At 38.0% G+C, this 18,219-nt stretch overlaps 1 protein-coding gene and 1 non-coding gene across 3 annotated transcripts in view; both read left to right on the top strand.

The window, feature by feature from the left end:
* The window catches only part of Lpgat1 (lysophosphatidylglycerol acyltransferase 1), a 115,504-nt gene that overhangs the window by 18,117 nt on the left and 79,168 nt on the right, over positions 1 to 18,219 (top strand). The gene's annotated exons all lie outside the window — the stretch shown is intronic.
* LOC120887767 (U1 spliceosomal RNA) lies at positions 8,987 to 9,149 on the top strand. The gene has a single exon (XR_005731093.1). It is a non-coding gene; the product is annotated as a U1 spliceosomal RNA (small nuclear RNA).

Raw genomic sequence — 18,219 nt, 5'->3', positions numbered from 1 at the left:
TTTCATTGTCAATGGATCTTTTTTATTTTATTTACCTATATGTGGCGCCTCACATATGCCAGGCAAGGGCTCTACCACTGAGCCACAACTCCATCCCTGATCTATATTTTAATGGCATATTTATGTAAACACAAAAAATAGTAACCTAAGGAAAGAAGGAGAGTAAGTGGAATAAAGAATAGAGGAGGGAATATAAGGATTTCAATTGTATTTTCAGTGTTCTTTTTTAATCTGTTATGGAATTACTTCTGGTTTTCTCCTGAAGGGCCCCAAGGTATACAAGTTCCTTAAGTTTCCCAGCCATTTTGTAAGATGCTTTCATTTGACCTCAAGTTGAACTTTCAATTTTGAGAGTCATACCCTAATTCTGGCATTATGAATTTTATGAGTTTAATTTTGGGGAACAGGTACTAGGGATTGAACTCAGGGACACTTGTCCACTGAACCACATCACCAGCTCTTTTTTTCTATTTTATTTAGAGACAGGGTCTCATTGAGTTGCTTAGAGCCTCACTGAGTTGCTGAGGCTGGATTTGAACTCAAGATCCTCCTGCCTCAGTCTCCTGAGCTGCCAGGATTACAGGTGTGCGCCACTGTGCCCAGCATATGAACATAATTTTGTTCATTCTGTCTTTACTGTTGTACCATTATAGATGGTCTCCAGAGAGAGTTTTTTTTAGAGTTAGTCAGACACCAGGTAAAATCCTAACTTTATCAATTGTTAGTTGCCTAACACCAAGTGATGTAATTATTTCCTTGTCTGTGAAATGGCAGTAACAGAAACTCCCCTCTGGTTATTAAGCTATATTTTAGAGGTTGGCAGAAAGATGACACTCAATAAATGCTAGTTGCTTTCAGACATACATCCTATTCTTTCTTAACCTTTGGACTAGTTTTTAAAGGAAGGAATAAATGAATGTGTACCAGGAGAATTGTAGAGTCTGCAATGTAGTAGGTACACCAAGGCAGCAGGTTTTATACAGAAATATAAGTATTAAGGGAAGACATCAATTATAGTTTTTGAATAAGTGTATTTTAGGGATAGAACAAAAACATGCCAATTTTTTGCATACCATTGAAGAGGAAGCTAGTATATATAGGTAAAAAATACATGATAGAAGAAATTAAGTTGTTTCTACTGGCCTCCATATATGGATGGGCAAATTCAGTTTTATCAGCCAGAATGCAGTAGCACACACCTGTAATCCCAGCTACTCAGATGGCTGAGACAGGAAGATCACAAGTTTGAGGCCAGCTTGGCAATTTAGTGAGATCCTGTCTCAACATTTAAAAAGGAAAAAGAGAGGCTGGAGGTATAGCTCAGTGGTAGAGTCCCCTTGGGTTTAATCCCCAGTACCCACCAACACACACAATTTAGTTATGTCATATGATATATTGACTAGATTACCTGTAATAAATACAAAATGAAAGTTATGACTGATAGTTGCCAAGAATGGAATGGAGGTAAAGACAGAGTTGAATAAATTAAGAGTGAAGGTGTTTTGTGGGTTTGAATGTTATAACATCTGTGGTTAATACATGATTATCTTCTGATGCACTTTGGCAATAATTAGATGAGGTCCTTCACAAACCATCAATCAATCAGACCATCCAAGACAGTAAAAGCTTTGTTTCCTTTTCTGACCACTTTAGGTTCTGAGGCTTCTTAGAACAAAAAATGGCTAGTCAAATATTTCTCAAAGAATTCAAGTATTTCTTAAAGTGTGCGCCAACTCACCAGTAAGAAGTGGATATCATACATCTCCAGAGATGATACTCTCAAAAGGGATTCCATTATGTGGGATTCCAGCCAAAAATGCGTAACGTAAATCTAAGCACTAACATTAGCCAAGACCTTGATAAGGGATGGTCTATAAAAACTGGCTTGTATTCTTTAAAGAATGTCAATGCCATAAAAAACAAAGCTAGGTTGAGGCACTGTTCCATACCAAAGGGAACAAAAAGGATGTCATTCAAAAGATAATATGTGATCTTGTACCCAATTCTGTATGGCAAGGAGAGCTGTTATAAAAAGGCATTCTGGAGACAACTGGACAATTGATAAAACTGGAATATGTATTACATCAGATAAAAGTATGTATTAATATTAAATTTCCTGAATTTAATAACTGGCCAGTGGTTATTTAGAGAAGATATCCTTGTTCTTAGGAAACACACACTAAAGTTTTGAAGGGGTATAGAGATGTGATATGCAATGTGCTCTCAAATAATTTAGGAAAAAAATTTTATAAAGAGAGGCAAATGTAGAAAAAGACTGATAAAGCAAATGTTGCAAATTATTAAAAATTAATGGATCTTGATAAAACATATATGAAAGTTCTTTGTGCTTCTTAATGGTGCTAAGGATTGAACCCAAGGCCCTGTGCATACTAGGCAAGAGCTCTACACTGAGTTACACTTACAAACCCCTCTATGTTATTTTTGCAACTTTCTGTAAATTTTCAATTATATGAAATTGAACAGTGCCCATTAAAAATAATAATAACAAAAAAAACAATGCCCATGGATCACCTGAATGAATCAGAAAGAATACTGGAGTACAGTGTTTGCTAAAGGTGCAGATTCATCTGGTGACAACTGTGGGCTCTCACATGCTCCTTCAACCACAGAAGAGGGCAGCCTGCCCTCTCAGCCCCACACTTACATACTTGTGGGCAGACCCTGGCATAGCATTGCTGTCCTGGGAACTAGAAGAGATAATGTGGACCAAATCTAAACCTAGAAATGGGCAGACATGAGCCATTGGGGAGTGGAGGTGTGAGCTCAAAAGGCTCATTCCACAGCATGTCATCACTTCGGGTAGGGTCTCCATTTTGAAAAGATGAAGAAATCAGAGAGAAATAAGATGATGAGAAGTGTTCTGACTGAGCAATCACCATGGAAATCAGGAAGATGTCAAACTTCGAAAATGTACATATTAATCTGGGGAATTCAGAATATCTGGGGACCAATAAAATCTCCTCCTCTTCTAGAAGTTCTAATTCCCAGGGCCAAGGATACTCATGCTTTAAAGCACAGAGAATTAGCCTCATAATATGGCTTAAGGGTGGCATTCTATAAAACTTCCAGTGACAGTTCCTGCAGGACTGTGACTCTGAGGTGCTCCTGGCTTCACAGGAGAGACTGTCCAGCTCCCTAAGCATGTCCAGTAGCAGAGCATCAGCTTATCAGGTGATGTATGGACTCTTAACCAGTGACCAGAGCAGCCAGGACCTGCAGAAGTCCAAGATCCCTGAAATCCAGGATCCATGGAAGAGAAGGAGAAATAAGTTTAGGCCAGCTACCAAGAGAGAGGACAGGTTTTGGCCCAAATCAGAAGCCCAGGGAGAAAGGATTGTAGGAGAGAGGCTCTCCGGTGCTGGGGGAATGGGCCCTTTTGTCCCAGTCATGGAGGTAGGAGACACTATGGGGAACAAGTCCTCCCAGGCTCCTTCAATAGGAACTTTGGGGATAGGATAAAGAACTTTCTGCAGTATATTTCCCCCAGTAAAGGCAAAGGGCAGACAAACTCCCCACCCCAAATCATGATCCGATGAACTTGTACCCAAAGCCAAGGGTCAGTCATAGGCTGACTGCTTATAGACAATAGGGCATTGTAGCCCAAGTACCCATAACTTCTGTTGGATCATCATAGAGCAGAGGATGAGGTTTCATCATGATTGTTCTGCCTCAAAGAAAAACATGGTCAAAGACGTATCCCCCTATCCACTATCCCTCTGTGGATAGGCAATTCCATTATTCCTTGGGTCCCCTTCTCCAGGAATAAAGGAGAGTGATGGGAGCTAAGGCTTGTTTGTGGTCACCATCCCAGTCTCAGTGGCCACAGCCATCCTGTGAACAGTTGGATCAGAAACAAGGACAACAATTAGGCCTTCCTGCCGAAGGAGTCAGCACCTCTGCCCAGCCCCTGCCAGCATAGGGTGGCACATATCTCAGACCAAAAGTGTTCACTGTCCAAGGCACTGTGCTCTTCAGAAATGTATGTTGTCTGGTCAATATCAATATGCTTCCCACTCCTGTCCTGCTGTCCTGCTGGGAAAAAAATTTTCTTTTCCACAATTCAAACCCTATTGAAAAAACCTTACCCCACGTGAGTCCAAACTTTGTTTGACAATGGCTTTTTCTGAATGAGATTATGATTGCTTAATAATACTGTTTTTTTAATCAGAAAAAAAAAATCATGAGATGTGTCACTAACTACTAAATCAGAAATTCTAGCGGGTAGAGCCTGGTAATTTCATTTAAAAATTATTCTTGATGATTATTATGCATACTAAAGTTTGAAAACCACTGGGTGGGGTGAACTTCGAATACTGCTTTCGTATCATTTTATTGACTAGTACATTTTCTTTCTTTTTTTTTTCCTTTGTAGTTGTAGATGGATAGCATGCCTTTATTTTGTTTATTTTTATGTGCTGCTGAGAATTGAACTTAGTACCTCGCTCACTCTGCCAAGTGCTCTGCCACTGAGCTACAGCCTGAGCTGGACAAGTGCATTTTCTTAGCCTAATCAAGTAAATGCCTTGAAGTCTATTATGACTAGTTAAAATGTTTCATGAGCTTATCTTGTGATAAGCAATATAGATATATAAATACAATTCAATTCTCACAGCAACTTTTGTGAGTTACTATAATTATACCCCTTACAAATAAGGAAATGGGGGCATACAGTGATTACATAATTTATGAAGGTCACATAGCTATTAAAAGATGGAGGCAGGATTTAAATCCAAGGACAATCTAGCTCTAGGACCACACTCTTGCCACTCTGCTATTGAGCCTAGCTAGGCAACCATATGTTAAGATTACTGGCTATGCCTATCATAAAACTGACATGTTGTTTAACCTCTTATAAAACCAGTTTTTAATGACATAAAGGAAGGAGGCAGTGGTGCAGCTAAATGCAATGAGCATTATGATAAGATGGATTGCTTCTGCTAATCCTCCATCCTGGGGACAAAGCCTTTGTTCTGTGACTGAGATAAGGCTAAAACCTATTTTTCCCTTCAGAGCTCTACTGTGATGTTCCCATCACAGATTTCTAGATCCTCCTCAGCTCCCAGGTACTGAACAAAGTGAAATCCAGAGATACCTTCACCAAAGATAGATCTACCCTTAGCATGGAAGGATTTTCTTGAAGAGGTAGAATGTCGTAACAGTTTAAGTAGGAAAGGAATCATCCCTGATAAAACCAAGGAAATCACAGCAATAAAAACAGGAAGGCATTATTCAAGGGTCAGCACAGTCAGTCCTGCCTCCTCTAGTACCACTATCCCTGGGGGCCCTGCACAGAGGACACACCTAGCCCCAGAAGTCAGCATAAAGAAGTGGCTCACTAGGGGCTGGAATTGTGACTCACTGGTAGAGCACTTGCTTAGCACATGAGGCACTGGGTTCAATCCTCAACACCACATAAAAACAAATAAATAAATAAATAAAACAAAGGAATTGTGTTCAACTATTACTAAACATATGTGTGTGTGTGTGTGCGTATATATATATATATATATATATATATATATATATATATATTTTTTTTTTTTTTTTAAGAAGTGGCTCATTGGACCCTCAATATCTTGTATGTGAATTGGGCAGGTTTTAGTCTCACAGCTTATACAGACAGAGCTAGACTGGAAACCAATCTTGCAATTCCAGATATCAAGCACTTTTCATTAAACCATCGTATCTCCTGAATGATTGGGATCAATAGGGACAGTTTGTTGAAATCATGTATTCATGCAGATTGAGGGCAATGCTTGAGGTAAAAAAACATGTATTCTTTTCAAGTCTACACAGTGGACATGTAATTTGTAAAGAATTTTGTTGAGAGATTCATTGTGTGGGGAGTGGGGGAATGGGGCAGGGAGAGGGAAAGAGACAGGAAAAGATATGCTAGAAATCAAACCCAGGGCCTCACACATGCTAAACCTGTGTCCTACTATTGATCCATACCCTCAGTCCTTTTCTACTGAGAAAAATGACAGGGTTTCAGCAAAAAAGAACATTGCTATTTTAAAAAGTTGAAGAGCCATTCCCAGCTTGCCCCACCACAGTTGTTGCTATCATTCTTAAGATCCTTCAGGTTGCAGGTATTATGATTTCATACAAAGAAAGGAATCTGCCTGAAGGAAAACTTTTAGAGCTAATAAGCAAATTCAGCACAGTTTCAGGATACAAGATTAACATACAAAAAATAAATGCTATTTCTATATACCTGCTGTGAAACATCTTAAAATTAGAAAGCCAATTCTATTTATACCACCACCAAGAAAAACAAAATAGTTAGGAATAAATTTAATAAAAGGAGTGCAAAACGTCTACTTTGAAAACTACAAAATTTTATTGAAATTGAAGAAGACCTCAGTAAATGATAAAACTTAATATTGTTGAGTATGGTGGTGCATACCTGTAATCCCAGCTACTTGGGAGACTGAGGCATGAGGACGGCAAGTTCAAGGCCAGACTGGGTAGTTTTAAAAATTATCTCAAAAAATTTTTAAAAGGTTGGGGATATAGCTTAGTGCAATTCCCAGACTGAAAAAAAAAAAAAGATTTAATTTTGTTAAGAAGACAATATTCCTCAGGCATTTATAACACAATCCTTATCAAAATTCTATTTGGAGGCTGGGGAGTTAGCTCAGTAGTAAAGCACTTTCTTAGCATGCATGAGGGCCTGGGTTCAACCCCCATCACCACATAAAAAATAAACACAAAAATTTAAAAAAATAATTCTACCTGGCTTCTTTGCAAAAATTGACAAGCTTATCTAAAATCCATATGGAAATTCAAGGAACCCAGACTAGTCAAAACAGTCTTTACAAAGAATGAATTTGGAGGATTCACATATCCTAATTTCAAAACTTATTACAAAGTTGTAATAATCAAGATAGCATGGTACTGTCCTAAGGAGAGACATACAGATCAATTGAGAATCCTAGAAATAAACCTTCACATTGATGGTCAGTCGACTTAGACATGTGTGCTAAGGCCATCCAATGAAGAAAGAATAGTTTTTTTTGTTGTTTGTTTTTAACGAGTGGTTCTGGGACAACTGGAGAGCCGTATATGAAATAATAAAATTGAACCCCTACTTTGTACCACATATAAAAATTAACTCAAAATGTAGGACTAAAACTGTCAAAAGAAAACAGTGTTGTAAACTTTATGATCTTGGATTAAGCAATGGTTAGATATAACCCAAAAGCACATACAATAAAAGAGAAAAATAGATAAATTAGACATTTTCAAATTAAGTATTTGGGCTTTTCTATCAAAACAGAAAAACCTACAATATATATCTGAAGCAGATATATATTGAAAGTATGTTTTCCTATTCTTATATTTATAATTTATGAAAGATTATAAGTCAAAAATAAAAAGAGAACCCAATGAAAAATAGACAACACATGTGAACAGACTTTTTTCCAATGAAAATATACAAGTGGGCAATAGGCACATGCAAATCAAACCCACATTGAGCTACCACTTCACACCTATTAGGAAAGGATAACCAAAGAGAGGGAAAATAACACGTGCTGGCGAGAATGTGGAGAAAAAGAAACACTCATAATTTTCTAGAGGGAAAATAAAATGGTATAGTGGTTTTGGAAATTAGTACAGCAGTTCCTCAAAAGATTAAGCACAGGGTTACCATGTGACCCAGCAATTTCATGCCTAAATAGTCAAGACAATGGAGGTCACATGTCCATGCAAAACATTTGTATATGAATGTTCACAGCAATATTATCCATACTAGCCCCAAAGCAGAAACAACCCAAACATTTATCAACTGATGAATAGATAAATAAAATGTATGTATATCCAGACAACAGAATATTATTTGGTAATAAAAAGAAGTTCCAGTACATTCTATAACATGGACAAACTTTGCAAACATATTAAGTGAAAGAAGCCAAACACTAACGACCACATATTGTATGAGTCCATTTATATGAAATATATAGAATAGGAAAATCTATAGAATAGACAGAATATAGAATAGCAATGATCCAGGGCTAGGTAATTATAGGGGAAAGGAATGACTGCTAGTGGATGCATGGTTTCTTCTTGGGATGATGAAAACATTTTAATATGGATTTTATTAACAGTTGCACAATTCTGTAAATATACTAAAACCTGTAAATTCTATAAATATACTTATATATATGAGATGACAATGTCTAAAAACTGTTACATACTTGAAATGGGTGAATTGTGTAATATGTGAATTGCATCTCAATAAAGCTGATGTATGCCCTGCACATATTACTATATGTTTATATGCACATATTTCTTTATATATAACCAAATATATTTAATTATATCATGATGTATACACATATCTAAAGAACCCTTGGGTCTGTATCTTTTCCCATCACTTGCTCAACAGGTACTCTTGACTACTTAGAAATTAGATTGTTTAAAAATAGTAACAAAATTGAGATAGTTCCAGTAACTCTTTGGCTTAATGTGAATTAAGAAACATGAATTAAAACTTCAAACCATGTAAAGCTGGCTATGGATGGCTTTCTACTTTGGGGCAGGAAATTAAGGACTTCTGATGAGACCGAGGGGAGAAGATTTCCATTGAGTTTCAAGAAGAGATGCTGATATACCCATCATTAAGTAGAAAATATCATCTAAGTAAAAAATATTTGCAATACATCTAAGCCATCTAATATCATAGCTTTAGCAAGACAGCATACTGCAAAATATTGGTTGTTTACCTTTCTGATCTTCGACTGACTGGGAGCTGCAGTTCTGAGCTGCTCCCCAGCATCACAAGAGAATATGGTACTACATATTGCTAGCCCAGGAAAATATCAAAATTTGAAATTGGAAGTATAGTTTCTACTGATTGCATGTCACTTTTGCATCATCATAATGTCAAAAAATTGTAAGTCAAACTATCATAAGTTGGGGACATCTATTAAAAAATATATTATATTTAAAATGAGACAAACGGATACTTACCTGACAGGGGAGATAATGTGATCACATAGGTGATTTTCCCAGGGTGGATCTTACCCATTGCACTCCAGATATGCTGACCCTTGTGATTTCTCCAAATGCAGGAAACTCAACTGCATAATTTGTGGTAGTAGGGTACTGATTTGCACTTTTCCTTGAAAAAGAATAAGAAATGAATCAAACAGGATAGGAATCTGATCAGGGAGCTATAAAAAGATTCCAAATGACTCAGAGGGATGGTTGAGTTCTGCTGTGTGATTTTTTTTTTTTAACTAAGCCCAACAGCCTCAATATGAGTATGACAAAAAAGGATTTAGGGCCCATTCTAGTTTGCTGGGCAGATATAAGATAAAGACTAGGGAAGGGCAAGTTGAGGAAATAGTGAGCATGATTGTGATCAAGGTGATTAGAGAGATGAGAGAAGCCCAGAGGAGAAGTGGGAGGAAAAGAATGAGTGGTGGGTTTCAAGGTCTAGATGTGAGAGAGTGAGAGCTGAAAGAACAGGAAGTTGTGGTCAGAGATGGGAATAATGGGGCTTAAGATCTCATAATTAAAGCAGGTCTAAGATGACCCTGATGGTGGGTTGCTGGTGTATGGATACTGCATAATTGCCAACTCAGCTTCTTTGGAGTGTCTAGACATTGGAGCAGCCTTTTAGCTGTTTTGGATGAATCAATTATCCTCAGAGAAGAAGGCAGGGTTTATTGTAGACAAGCACATCTGCTCCTGCTGCTGATGCACTTGACCCCCAGTCATCTAAGTGTATCCTGGTCACAGTCATAAGATTTTCAGTATTATTTCATTAAAATTATTTGTATTGTATTTTATAATAAAGTTAATTCATTCAAGTTAAAATCATGAAATGCTACTGGGTATAGTTGGGCTCTTTTAGAATGAAACTTAATAATATTAAAACATGCTAATTATTAATTTGCAAAGAAAACATGTATGTCCTTCATTGATTTAAAAAAACACTAAAAGTTTCTATAGGATTATTTAAGGCTTTATATATAACTGGAGAAAAACAAGCAAAAAGGCAATTATGCATAAGTTTTGATTCTATAACGTCAATTTTTTTCATTATTTTTTCTTGGCTCACAATTTGAATCTTTTATTGATAAGGCCATCAGTTAGTTTTCTGATGCAAAAAAGAGTACCACAATTAAAAAGGTGGAACTATATATCTACTAAAAAATTGGAACAACTTGCAAAGAATGTTAAAATTACCACAAACCACAATGACAATCGTAGGTAAACAATAATTTCTTTAGCTATCTTCAGTACATGAGTCTTGGAATATGCAGAAACAAGTTATTAAAATACTTCCAGAAATGCAGTTCTACCAAAAATTTTTAAACAAATCACTCGTGGAAATCGTTAAAGCACTTTCTAGTGGGAGGCAAAAACTTTTAGAGCATATCCAGGTTCTTTTTTTTTTTTAAGCACAATTTTTCATTTCTCTGGTTGTACACAAAGTAGAGTCACAACATTTGTGTCATCATACATGTACCTAGGGTAATGATGTTTGTCCATTCCACCATCTTTCCTACCCCCATGCCCCTTCTCTTGGCTTTTCTTATAGCAGAACTGCTTGGTGTTAGGTATGGTTGGTAGGCTATAAAGAAGACCAGTTTCCTTGTGAAACCATTGATCTGAAATAGTTTAAATGACCCTCAATAAAGGCAGCAGTTAAAGAGCCATAATTTTTCTTTAAAGCCGTTGATTCATAAAGCTAAGGTCTAGACCAGATAGTTTATACTTTGACTAAAGGCAGTGTCATTTGGACCTAACCTTGTGTTTTAGAGCTCAAGATAATATACAGAGTAGAGTAATCTCATGTGAGGTCTGAATCCAGATTTTACCTTTATATTTCAGATAACCCACGTTTGTTTGTTTTGTTTTATTTTGTTTTGCAGGTGTGTGTGGGGGGGTACTAGGGATTGAACCCAGGGGAGCTTAACCACTGAGCTACACCTCCAGTCCTTTTTATTTTGAAAACTGGTCTTGCTAAGCTGCTTAGGGCCTCACTAAGTTGCTGAGACTGGCTTTGAATTTACAATGCTCCTGCCTCAGCCCCCTGAGTTGCTGGGATTATAGGCGTGTGCCACCATACTAGGTCTCCTTGTTGTCTTAATAGTGTCATTTCCAGCATGGACAACTCTGCTATCCTAGACAGGTGAAGCAGCAGCTGGCCTTAGGAATCAGGGGCTGCTACCACTCAGTGTCTCCCCATTTAACACAAGTGACTACTTTGAACCCTGGAACATCTCTGAATTAGCTAGATTTCCTGTTTGGCATTACCAGCTTTTTAATAGAAAAAGAGATTTGTTACACCTGAAAAAAAAAAAAAAAAAAGGAAAGAAAGTGGCATTACATACCTCTTACCACTTCCTGCCAATTTTTCCTCTAAAATTCTCTCCAAATCCATACTTTTCTCCTCAACTCCATTGTCACCAGCCCAGCATGATCTGCCATTGCCTGCAGACCCCAATAATCTCCTAACTGTTCTTATCAATTGCACTCCTGCTTTACTCTAATTTGTTTTCCACACAGTAGCCAGACTGTGATCTTCAGGGAAAATTCAGATCATTGACTACTAGAGTGACCAACCCCTTGGTTTGCCTGGAATCATTCTAGTTCTAACACTGAAAGTCCAACATCTGTCCCAGTTGGCCACCTGAGGATTCTGCTCAAAGTCTGCCAACAGCTTCCAGTTGCCCCTGGAATAAAAGCCTTCCTGGTAGTTTGTGAGGCCCTACAGGGTGCTTACCTACCTTTCCAGCTTCTCTCAGAGCTGGTATCCTCTGGGTTCACCACGCTGGGTGTGCTGGCTCTACCTTAATTTCAAGAATTTACCTGTGTGTTTTTACTTTTTCACCATAGGCCTTGTCCTTCAGTTTCCTTTGGGAGATGTACTTTCTGCTCTCCTTCACTTAGTTAACTCAGGTTCATTCTTCGTATCTTAATTAATCCTCCCTTACTATGTCAGATTCCTCTGATACAAGCTCTTAGAATGTTCTGTTCCTTTCCTTCAGGATACTTATTAGAGTACGTCATTATAGGATTACTTATTAGTATTTAATGTATGCTTCTCCTACCAGGCTGTAAACTCGATAAGAACCATGTGTGTTTTTGTTTATCACTGTGGATTTAAATCCTAGAATGTGCCTGGCACATACAAGGGGCTCAATTGACATCCGCTTCAGTTCTACTACTAATGCCATAGGCCAGACTTGAGACTTTGAAAGTATTTTCCTGCTTCTTTTACCTTCCAAACTATAATGTCTGCTACTGCCATGCCAATCTTTTAGAAGTAAATTCTGTCAAAATTTCTACAACCATTGTGTTCCAAATTGATTTGCTGACCTACCCTTGTATATAATTAAAAATAGTAGCCACACATGATGGTATAGGCCTATAATCCCAGTGACTTGGGAGGCTGAGGCAGGAGGATGACAAATTCAAGGCCAGCCTTAGAAATTTGGTGAGACCCTGACTCAAAATAAAAAATAAAAAGGGCTGTGATATAGCTCTGTGGTATAGTACCCCTGGGTTCAAATCTGAAGTATTGCAAAAAAAAAAAAAAAGCATACTTATTAAGAGTATAGTATGCACCAGTCCTGTGTAAATTTAATATCTTTTGCTCTTCACAATCACCCTCTGAGACCTCCTCCATTCTTTACAAATGAGGAAACAAAGGCATAGAGAAATTAGGTAGCTAACATATTAGGGTCATAGGGTTAGTAAAAGGTGGAACTGGGATGATATCTGGATTATCCAGCTTCTGTTACTGTAACCAATATCTGAGATAAATCAAGTTATAAAGAGAAAAACTTTATTTTGGCTCACAGTTTTGGAGGTTTTAATCCATGACTGATTGGTTCTGCTGCATTGGGCCTGTGGCAGCATATCATGGCAGGAGCATGTGATGGCATAAAGCCATTCACCTCATGGTCAGGACACTTTATTTTTTATTTTATTTATTTATTTATTTTTTGAGAGAGAGAGAGAGAGAGAGAGAGAGAGAGAGAGAGAATTTTTAATATTTATTTTTTAATTCTCGGCAGACACAACATCTTTGTTGGTATGTGGTGCTGAGGATCCAACCCAGGCTGCACGCATGCCAGGCGAGCGAGCTACCGCTTGAGCCACATCCCCAGCCCGGTCAGGACACTTTAGAGAAGAAAAGAAAGGGGCTAGGGCCCCAATATCCCCTTCAAGGGCACACTCCCAATGATAGGAAGACTTCCCACAAGTCCTCAAGGCCTTGTCTATTAAAGGTTCCACCACCTTCCCAAAACACCACAGACTAGAGACCACGCCTCAGACCCATGGCCATTTGGGGGACACTTATTCAAATCATAGCAGTTCCTGGTTGCATTTTTTTAAACTTTTAATTACATGTTTTATTTGTTCAAGTTAGGTTTGTTCATGCACAGCAGAAAAGTCCAAAGTATAGTAATAGTGGTTTAAGAAAATCACATCGAATTTATAGACTCTCTCATGTTAAAGTCTAGAGGAAAGCAGTCCAGGGTTATGTGGCCTGATCATCAGGCACTGGACATGTATGTTTGCTCACCGTAGTATACAACTTCCACTTTTAGGTCCAAAATGGATACCTGAGATCCAGCTATCCTTAGCTCTATTTAGTTAACAGAAAGGAGAAGATGTAAAGAATATCTTTTAAAGATACATTAGAGAAGTTGCAGCTGACACTTCTGTTTCTATCTCATCAGCAGGAACATAGTCAAATGATCACCTTTGCGAAGGAGATTTGGAAATGTCTTGGTTTTCATATGATATAGGCCTGAGTTTTTTTTTTTGTTAAATCCTCTTACCAGAAAGAAAGAAAGAAAGAAAGAAGGGATATTGGGGGAAATAATCAGCATCTGCTAAACACATGTATAGCAAGATCTACTTCTGACTTTCAAAATGCTCTATAATTCTGTTTCATTCTGCATAACTTTCTAGTGTTCCACTCCTAGCTCTTTTTAAACCTTTGCCACAATGGGGCCAGTCACCTCTTTAGAACACCTCAGAAAAATAAAAAAAACATTTTTAATTTTGATTTGTGTGTGGGGGGAAGGGTGATGGGAGTTGAACATTTTTAGTTTTACTTTCCTTGTGTTCCTCCTTCCTGGGAAGGCTTCCTGTCAGCCAGGATAAATCCCACACACTCTTTACTGACCAGCTCACCTACTCCTTCTCCACTTCTTTTACTGTTCCAGTCTGCTTCCCTTTCTTTGAATTGCAGTTGCAAACAACAATATCCACATAGCATAAGGGCATTTCATTATTGTCTAAAAGTCTCTATATTAGCTTTCTTTATCCCCAATAGATTGGGAGAAGCAACATCTGGGTCCATATCAAACACCTAATAAGTGCTTATTGATTAATATATAAAACAGCTTTATATATCTGTCGTTATACTTAATCCAGACTTTGGTTTTATTCAGATTTTGCCAATGCAAGTTAGTTAACTTTTTTTTCTGGGGGGAGGGTTGGGTACTGGGATTGAACTCAAGGGCACTCGACCACTGAGCCACATCCCCAGTACTATTTTGTATTTTTATTTAGAGACAGGGTTTCACTGAGTTGCTAAGCACCTTTCTTTTGCTGAGGATGGCTTTGAACTCATGCCGCCTGCCTCAGCCTCTGGAGCTGCTGGGATTACAAGCATGTGCCACTGTGCCTGGTACAAGTTAGTTTATGTCTTATAAAGTTAGGGGGACTTCTTTAGTCCCTCTTCCATAAAAATACATTCATCTTACAAATATTTGGTGAGCATATGTCAAGAGCTCCCCCCTCCAAAAAAAAACTTGTTCCAATTTCTGAATTGATATGATGTTGTTTGTTGAATTATAGTCTTTTTGAACCTTATGCACACACAAATCACCTGGGAGTTTTATTAGGATTCTAATTCAGGAGATCTGGGGTATAGACTGAAATTCTGCATGTCTAAAACATCCCTGTTGACACTATGGTGGCAGGTGTGAAGAGCAAGACTGTAGAGAGCCTCAGATCAACTGCCTCAGACCACAGGAAGATGCTTTTTTAAAGCCAGAGATCCTTGGATCAGAACCCTGAGAATGGGGCCCCAGAATCAGCATTTAACAAGTTCTTTCAGAAATTTACATGAACATAGAGTGGCAAAAGAACCCCAGGTGAATCCTATGATTAGACATGTCTACGAAACGGTTAAATAGATCATGTTGCTTTTTTTTTTTTTTTAAGATTGTTATTCGGTTCAGCATAACACAGAGCAGCTGAAACTACCAACACTTAATACAAGAATTAAACTATGTATGAATTTAACTTGAACCGTTCTAACCTTTGAAATTCCTATACTTGAAGAGGCTGCATTTTAGCCTCACTCTTTTTCCCACAGCTTTTTAAATTTCCTAGCACTAAAATAGGAACAGATCCAAGATCCCCCAGCTCTACTTGGGGGTTTCTCAAGGCTGGTTGCCAGTTGTTGATTTCAAATATTTTAGATTTCCACTTCAGTTTATGCTTTGAAGACAAAAATTTCAAAGAAACAAAGGTATGAAGGAATGAATAGTAAAAAATTTCTTAAAGACATTTCAAGAGAAAACTACCTGTAAAGAAATTCTCGTTCCTTCTTCTTACTTCTTCGAAGCAATAATTGTCTACCTATTTCAGTTTGTGCATTTTTAATTTTTTCATTAGCATCAATAAGATCATGTGTGTGCAAAAGAGCTTTGATGTCTGTAAAGCACTAGTGAAATGCAAGGTGGCATGGCTTTCATTGTACCAGAGTCTCAGCCAACAGGCTCAGTCCCCAAACTGATAAATTAACCTTAAACACACAATTAATGTAGGAGCAGAGTGAAAAATTCTGCTCAGACCGCTTATGATTTATTCTACACTGCAGAAGGTTTGGATAAGCAATTTAACCCAGGAAAGTTAAGCCAGGTAAGGACAAGTGATATTCTTTAAACAAAACATTAAATATCACTATCAGCCTGAATGACTTAGCCTCTGATGTGCCAGATCACCAGGAGGCAGATTTAGCAAAGCAAAAGGGGGAGGGTGTAGCGGGGAGCTGGACCTCTATAACCTTGCTAGGGGATTGCATGGAGACCCAGGAGTCAGGTCACATAGGTTCACCAACCATTTGCCAGGACTGAGGATGTTCCTGGAATATGGAATTTACAATGCTAAAAATATGAAAGTCCTGAGTAAACCAGAATCAGTGGGTCACCTTACAACCACAGCAACTCAATTTCTGATCTAGTGTGTGGTGAGAAAGTCCCTTAACTTCTCTACACCCTACTTCCTCCAATATGTGGAATTATCCAGTGTTCCTTTTCTATTGAATTCCTCTCTCTTGTCAAACATCACTAAGTTCCACCACTCTAATACCAGAACAAAGATATCCCCAGTGATTTTTGTTTGTTTAATTTGTATGGAAACCCAGAAACACAGAGTACTGGAGAAATGAAGGTTTCCAAAAGTGAGGAGTATGTTATGAATACTAGGACTCGGAGTCACAAAAGAAAACTTGAGATGTGAGATTTACTGGTTTCTTTGGGGAGGAGGTGAGGCCAGAAGGTGGGGAGTATAATCTGGTTCAAAGCTAGTCAAGGTACTATTCTAGAAATTTCTATGGGCAAAATCCAGGGAAATGCCAAGCTAGAATTAAGGTGACTATAAGAAGAGTAGTTTGGCTGGAAACTCAGGGGAACCAGGACCTTTTGAAGACCTAGCTTTCCCAAGGATGTAGAGAGGATGAAGAAATATTTGTGTTTGAACCAGAGGATGGAGTGTGGAAGGACAGAATTATTAGAAGAATGAATCTACTGAGAGACCAGCAGATAAAGAAGTGAGATGGGAGAGTAGGAATTTGCTTGCAGTCTGAATGAAGACATGTGAATCTGCTCCCAGAACTTCTCAAGTGTCTTTAGGTTGTATACTGAGATCTCCTCAAACTTGAGATTCATAGTTGGAAGGTCGGTTGTAGCTACGCAGTACTACAAGAAAGTAGAAGGAATGTGTACAAAGAACCAAGTAAATTGTGTGTGCTGTTCTCTTTTTTTCTTTCTTTGTACTGGTGATTAAACCCAGGGGCACTTCACTACTGAGCTACATCCACAGCCATTTTTATTTAATATTTTGAGACAGGGTCTCTCTTACTAAGTTTCTCAGGGCCTTGCTAATTTGCTGAGGCTTACCTATGAATCTGTAATCCTCCTGCCTGAGCTTCCGAGGTCGCTGGGATTATAGGCATGCACCACTGTGCCTGGCTGGATGTAGTGTTCTCTATACATGCAATAGATAACTCAGGGAAAGGACTTGAGTCCTGGATGAGGAGACAGGCTTTTCCTGGTAGTTAAATGATGGTCAGGGAGAAGGATGGCATTGTAGGTGGGGTACCATCAGAGTGAAGGTATACTACTTTAAGAATAGAAGGGGCTGGTTGGGAAGTAATAAGAATGGAAAGAGAATTTGATAATGTTTTCCAGCCTCTCAACTTTATGGTACTCACTGAAAATAGTAATAGTATGGGGTAAAGGAGGAAGCCAGCCAGTGTCCAGCAGCACCAGCCTCTGCCACCTGAATCTAATTGAAGCATTTCAGTGTGTATGGCTGTTGGTTAATAAACTCTTCTAGAACAATCAGTGAGGAACAGGTGTAGAAGGCCCTGAAGTAAACCAGATTGATTCGGAAAAATGTAGAAAAACACTGTTAAAACAGGAAAACGCAATATTAAAAATGGTCATTTAAGAAAAAATACTACAACCCTATTATCAAAGATGGATGGGAATTAGTTGATAGCTTGAGCATAAAAGAAGGAAGATGTTTTAATAATAAAAAGGTACTATTATTTTATAAAGTTAGTGGTTAAACTGAGGTACTTCTAGCCATAGATTGGTACCGAAATAATCTATTTTCAAAGATCAAAGTAAAATTTAAAATGGAGTATTAGTAACATTATTTCTTCTGACCATGGTTTGAAAGATGATGATGATTTCACCATTCACTGTATCCTATTGTTAATTTTTTTGGGGTACCATAGATTGAACTCAGGGGCACTCAACCACTGGGCCACATCCCCAGCTCTATTTTGTATTTTATTTAAAGACGGTCAAATCTTGGTGATTTGACCGTCTTTAAATAAAATTTACCTTGATTAAAAGATTTTAAAGTTATAAACCCAGTAGGTCTTATATTAAATGATTACTGATTCTAATAGAGAACATCCAT

This window comes from Ictidomys tridecemlineatus, chromosome 10 (genome assembly GCF_052094955.1).
Source record: "Ictidomys tridecemlineatus isolate mIctTri1 chromosome 10, mIctTri1.hap1, whole genome shotgun sequence".
NCBI lineage: Eukaryota > Metazoa > Chordata > Mammalia > Rodentia > Sciuridae > Ictidomys > Ictidomys tridecemlineatus.
Note: the sequence above shows the minus strand (reverse complement) of the source record. Positions and strands in the feature narration are given on the sequence as shown.